The sequence below is a fragment of the Heterodontus francisci genome, chromosome 2 (assembly GCF_036365525.1).
Source record: "Heterodontus francisci isolate sHetFra1 chromosome 2, sHetFra1.hap1, whole genome shotgun sequence".
Taxonomy (NCBI): domain Eukaryota; kingdom Metazoa; phylum Chordata; class Chondrichthyes; order Heterodontiformes; family Heterodontidae; genus Heterodontus; species Heterodontus francisci.
This window is the reverse complement of record NC_090372.1, coordinates 155647385-155653629: the sequence shown is the minus strand read 5'-3', so window position 1 is coordinate 155653629 and position 6245 is coordinate 155647385. Positions and strand designations below refer to the sequence as shown.

At 46.1% G+C, this 6245-nt stretch overlaps 1 pseudogene; it reads right to left on the bottom strand.

Annotated features, from left to right (window-relative positions):
- Positions 1 to 4151: 4151 nt before the first annotated feature.
- Positions 4152 to 5588, bottom strand: LOC137380032 (C-C chemokine receptor type 9 pseudogene; annotated as a pseudogene).
- Positions 5589 to 6245: the final 657 nt, after the last annotated feature.

Genomic DNA, 6245 nt, shown 5'->3' with positions numbered 1-6245 from the left:
TAGAAGCAAGTGAGGTGGGGGTGGGGCAAGCGATAACAAAGGAGAAGGTGCAGATTGGACAAGGCCACATAGCTGACCAGAAGGTCATGGAGCAAAGGCAAACAATATGTTAATGGTGTGTTGAAAGACAAAGCATTAGTACAGAATAGGTGTTAACGGATTGAATATTGAACAGCAGCAAGTGCAAACATGAAAAAAAACAGTGGGTAAGCAAACTGAACAAACTAAGATGAAATGAAATAAATACAAATAGAAGGTTGTAAAAAATGTAAAAAAGAAAAAAAGAAGAAAAAAGAAAAAACAACTAAAAATGAAAGTAAAATGGGGAGCTGTCATGCTCTGAAATTATTGAACTCAATGTTCAGTCCAGCAGGCTGTAGTGTGCCTAATCGGTAGATGAGATGCTGTTCCTCGAGCTTGCGTTGATGTTCACTGGAACACTGCAGCAAGCCCAGGATAGAGATGTGAGCATGGGAGCAGGGGGGAGTGTTGAAATGGCAAGCAACCGGAAGCTCAGGGTCCTGCTTGCGGACCGAGCGGAGGTGTTCTGCAAAACGGTCACCCAGTCTGCGATTGGTCTCCCCAATGTAGAGGAGACCACATTGTGAGCAGCGAATACAGTATACTACATTGAAAGAAGTACAAGTAAATCACTGCTTCACCTGAAAGGAGTGTTTGAGGAGAGAGGAGGTAAATGGGCAGGTATTACACCTCCTGCGATTGCAGGGGAAGGTGCCATGGAATGGGGACGAGGTGGTGGGAGTAATGGAGGAGTGGACCAGGGTGTCGTGGAGGGAACGATCCCTTCGGAATGCTGACAGGGGAAGGGAGGGGAAGATGCGTTTGGTCGTGGCATCACGCTGGAGGTGGCGGAAATGGTGGATCCTTTGGATATGGAGGCTGATGGGGTGGAAAGTGAGGACAAGGGGAACCCTGTCACGGTTCTGGGAGGGAGGGGAAGGGTTGAGGGCAGAGGTACAGGAAATGGGCCGGACACAGTTGAGGGCCCTGTCAACAACAGTGTGGGGGAATCCTCGGTTGAGGAAAAAGGAAGTCATATCAGAAGCACCGTCATGGAAGGTAGCATCATCAGAGCAGATGTGTCGAAGACGGAGAAACTGGGAGAATGGAATGGAGTCCTTACAGGACATAGGGTGTGAAGAAGTGTAGTCAAGGTAGCTGTGGGAGTCGGTGGGCTTATAATGGATATTAGTATACAACCTATCCCCAGAGATGGAGACAGAGAAGTCGAGGAAGCGAAGGGAAGTGTCAGAGATGGACCGTGTAAAGGTGAGAGAAGGGTGGAAATTGGAAGCAAAGTTGATAAAGTTTTCCAGTTTGGGGCGGGAGCAGGAAACGGCACCGATACAGTCATCAATGTACCGGAAAAAAAGTTGTGGGAGGGGGCCTGAGTAGGACTGGAACAAAGAATGCTCGACATATCCCACAAAAAGACAGGCATAACTAGGACCCATGCGGGTACCCATAGTGACACCTTTTACTTGAAGAAAGTGCGTGGAGTTGAAGGAGAAGTTGTTCAATGTGAGACCAAGTTCAGCCAGGCGGAGGAGGGCGGTGGTGGATGGGGACTGGTTGGGCCTCTGTTCCAGGAAGAAGCGGAGAGCCCTCAAACCATCCTGGTGGGGGATGGAGATGTAGAGCGATTAGACGTCCATAGTGAAGAGGAGGCTGTTGGGACCAGGAAACTGGAAATTGTCAAAATGACGTAGGGCGTTAGAAGAGCCATGGATGTAGGTGGGAAGAGACTCGACCAGCGGAGAAAAGATAGAGTCAAGATAGGAAGCAATAAGTTCAGTGGGGCAGGAGCAGGCTGACACAATGGGTCTGCCGGGACAGTCCCGTTTGTGGATTTTGGGAAGGAGGTAGAAGCAGTAATCCAGGGAACTGGACCAATAATCTGGAGATGTTAATTCAAATCCCAACATGGCAGTTTGTGAATTTGAATACAGTTAATTAAATAAATCTATAATAAACAGCTGGTATCAGTAACAAAGCTATCGGATTGTTGTTAAATCCCAACTGGTTCATTAATGCCCTTTAGGGAAAGAAATCTGCCATCCTTACCTAGTCTGGCCTATATGTGCCTCCAGCATCACTGGAGATTGACTGTTAAATAGCCTAGCAAACCCACTTAGTTCTATCAAACTGTCTTCAGCTGCTTCATCGTAAGGGGCTAATGTTTGCACAATGGCTACCCAAGCAGTCTGTGCCTGCATACAGCAAGACCTAGACAACGTTCAGGTTTGGGCTGCTAAATGGCAAGTAACATTCATGCCAGGCAATGACCATCTCCACTTCTCCTTGACATTCAATAGCATTACTATTGTCAAATTTTCCAACCTCAACAGCCTGGGGTTCACCATTGACCAGAAACTTAACTGGACAGGTCACATATATACTGTGGCTAGAAGGGCAGGTCAGAGGTTGGGTATTCTGTGATGAGTGACTCGCCTCCTGACTCCCCAAAGCCTTTCCACCACCAACAAAGCACAAGTCAGGAGTGTGATGGAATACTCACCACTTGCCTGGTTGATTGCAGCTCCAACAACACTCAAACAGCTCAGCACCAGCCGCCATGTTCGGCATTCATTCCTTCCACCAACGGCACAATGTGCATATCAGGAACAAATACACCAAGATTGAAAAATCATTTGCTTTAAACCAACAGACACAGCCAGATGTCAGAGAAAGACTCCAAACAGGGGCATTCACTCTCTGATACCCCCGGCTGTTCATTACACCCCACTCACTGAAACCATGTCCATGCTATCCAATGCCCTTTTCTCTCCAATGCCACGATCCTCGGCTCTCTGAAACCACACCCACCCTCCCTGATGCACCCCGATAACCCCAGCTCTCAGATTCCCGCCCCCACTCTCCCAAACCCGAATTCTGATATCCCACTACTAGTCCAGTACAAGATGCACTACAACAACTCACCAAAACTTCTTTGGCAACATCTCCCCAACCTGAGACCAAGAAGGACAAAGGCAACAGGCGTGTGGAAACACTACCACCTCCAAATTCCCTTCTAAGTCTTGGAAATATATCGCTGTTCCTTCTTTGTCACTGATTCAAATCTGTGTCTACTTCCTGCTGTGGGAGTACCTTCACCACAAGGATTTGCAGCGGTTCAAGAAGTAGGCCGAAGAATGTACAGCATGCATAATTTTGCTTTTAAAATGTATCTTGTTTTGTACAAGAAAAATTCAGAATACCCTAACTGTTTCTAAAATAGTTTCTTGGAGGGTTTCATATGCAGTAATTTCCTTTAATATGCAGGAAAGGTGAGGCTTACAAATAGCAAATCAGTAAATGATAGTATTGCTTTCAATCATTTAAAAACTCTGTCAGTTACAGGTGTAAATACATGCTGGAGCCATATTGTGCAACCAGAAGAATCTCCCCATCTGAACACTGGAGTGCTGACTTGGGTTGCAGTAGAGTGCTAAAGTGGAAGTTTCATGACTGAGGAGGTTCAGTGAGGAGGGAGCGAGGAGCTCCATTCATTTCCTCCCTGTCCTCACAGTGAAGGGAGCCGAGAGTTTCCAAAGAGCACAGCTGACTGGTGAGTAAGTCCTGGTGGGTATTTTTCAAACTGGATTGAATTGTAAGTCATTGTTTTAGCAAGACTTAGTTGTTTTTTTAAATAGTTTAGTTTAGTTTAGTTTAGAGATACAGCACTGAAACAGGCCCTTCGGCCCACCGAGTCTGTGCCGACCATCAACCACCCATTTATACTAATCCTACACTAATTCCATATCCCTACCACATCCCCACCTGTCCCCTATATTTCCCTACCATCTACCAATACTAGGGGCAATTTATAATGCCCAATTTACCTATCAACCTGCACGTCTTTGGCATGTGGGAGGAAACCGGAGCACCCGGAGGAAACCCACGCAGACACAGGGAGAACTTGCAAACTCCACACAGGCAGTACCCAGAATTGAACCTCGGTCGCTGGAGCTGTGAAGCTGCAGTGCTAACCACTGCGCCACTGTGCCGCCCTTATCTGCAGATGAGTAAAGGTTTGAGACTCGGTAACACTTTAAATAGCAAGGCTTTTCTCCCAGTTCCACTCTATTAATATATATTTCACTTATAATGGTAGAAAACCACTTTCCCGTCTCGAATAGGTGAATGTTAAGTCGAATTAAAAAATTCTCTTTTCAGCTGCTCTTTCAAGTGCCAGATGTTTTGATTCAACAAGGAGTTGGAATATGGAAATATTCGTGTTTCTGACATGCAACTTCTTAATGCCCTGCTTCTGTAAATGGCATTTACAAGGACAATGTCCCTGTAGTTTCTGTTTCTGAATAAACAGAAGAGTGTTTCCAGCTGCTCTGCTGTGGTCTGATCACTCTCCTGAATGGCTGTTGGCTGAAACAGCCTACGTCTTTCATAATTTTCAACAAATCCTGTCGGAATTTTACCCCAAGAAACGCATACAAGAATGGGTTCAGGCAAGAATGCAGGAAGGCTATACTCTCTGTGATCTGGGTGGCGATGTCCACATTCTTAAGGGTTTTGTAGTCCGTTATTGTAATGTTGACGGCGTCCATAGCTTTCACTATCATGATGCTGTTGTATGGTAATTGTGAAAGGACAAAAACGCTTACCACTGTTCCTATCACCTTTATAGCTCTGTGCTTTTGAAAGTTTTTAGCCTGGAGCAGCTTCCAAATGATCATGGAGTAGCAGAATATCATAACAGCAAGAGGCAGAAAAAACCCAACCGTCACCTGCACAGCAAACCCTGCTGCTTTCAGGATCTTTCCTGGATAGACTGTTAAGCAACTTTTTGGGGCTTCATCTTTTACACCATAGCAAAACTCTGGGAGAGACAACACAATTGCAATTACCCAAACAATTAGTGAGATTAATTTGCTGTGAAGAAGCATTTTGTTTTTTGAAGCACGTGCCTTTATTGCTTTAACAATAACAATGTATCGGTCAATGCTGATGCAGGTCAGCAATAACATGCAGCTGAAGAAGTTTATTTTATAAAGACCCCTAACCATTTTGCACAGAAAGGTTCCAAATATCCATCCCAACTTTGCATCTAGTGCCCAGAATGGTAGAGTGCTGAGGAAAAGGAGGTCGGCAATGGCCAAGTTTAGGAGATAAACATCTGTCATGGTTCTCATTCTCTTGTAGAAAGCATATAGCACTACTACCAAAATATTCCCTGCAAAGCCTGACAGAAACACAATGATATAGAAAGGTGGAATAAAATATTGAGCAAATTGTCTAACTTCTGATCTCCTGCACATTCCACTTGATTCTTCATCATAGTCGAGATAGCCTGAATACTCCAGGTTGTAGTCACTAACTGTTGTGAGTGTAAATTCTTGGTTGTTGTCATCTCCAAGGATTGCCATAACTGGGACCTCACTGGTTACTGTCTCCATCCAATTTCAGTACTGAGAAATATCCTAAAACATTATGAAGTCCAACTGGCAGGAGAGTTTATTAATTTGGATGGGGTTATCACAGTCCAGATGTAATGTATACTTGGGTCTTGAAGGAGAGCAAAACTAAGTCCCAGTGAGTTTCACCTTTAAAAATGATGCCAGCACCTGCCGAGGCATCTGCTGACGCTGCACTCCCTGCCTCCGGGCTCGATACTGGCCACGCAATTGGTCGGGCATTATGCCTCATTAAGCTTAATTGCCACTGCCGTTGCAGCGTGTGCGACCAGCCGCTCATTCCCCCGATGTCCCTGGGGCCCGTTTTCTTCTAAAGTTGTAAATTTAAAGGGTTTAGTCATGGCAGGAGAGCTTAAAGCCGTGGCTTGCTCCTCTTGCTGCATGTGGGAATCCAGGAACATTTCCAGTCCCCGGCACCAACATGTGTGCAGGAGGTGTGTCCAGCTGCAGCTCCTGGAAGCTCGGGTTTCAGAGCTGGAACGGCGGCTGGAAACACTGTGGAGCATCCGCGAGTCTGAGAGCATTGTGGATAGCACGTATAGAGAGGTGGTCACACCGCAGCTGAAGGGACTTGAGGAAGGAAGGGAATGGGTGACCACCAGGCAGCCCAAGAGAAACAGGCAGGTAGTTCATGAGTCCCCTGGAGTCCCGCTTGCAAATCGTTATTCCATTTTAGAGGCTGATGAGGCTGGTTCCTCCAGGGAATATGGACAGAGCCAAGCTTCTGGCACCGCAAGCAGCCTGTCTGTACAGGAAGGGGGAAAGAGAGGAAGAGCAATAGTAATAGGGGAT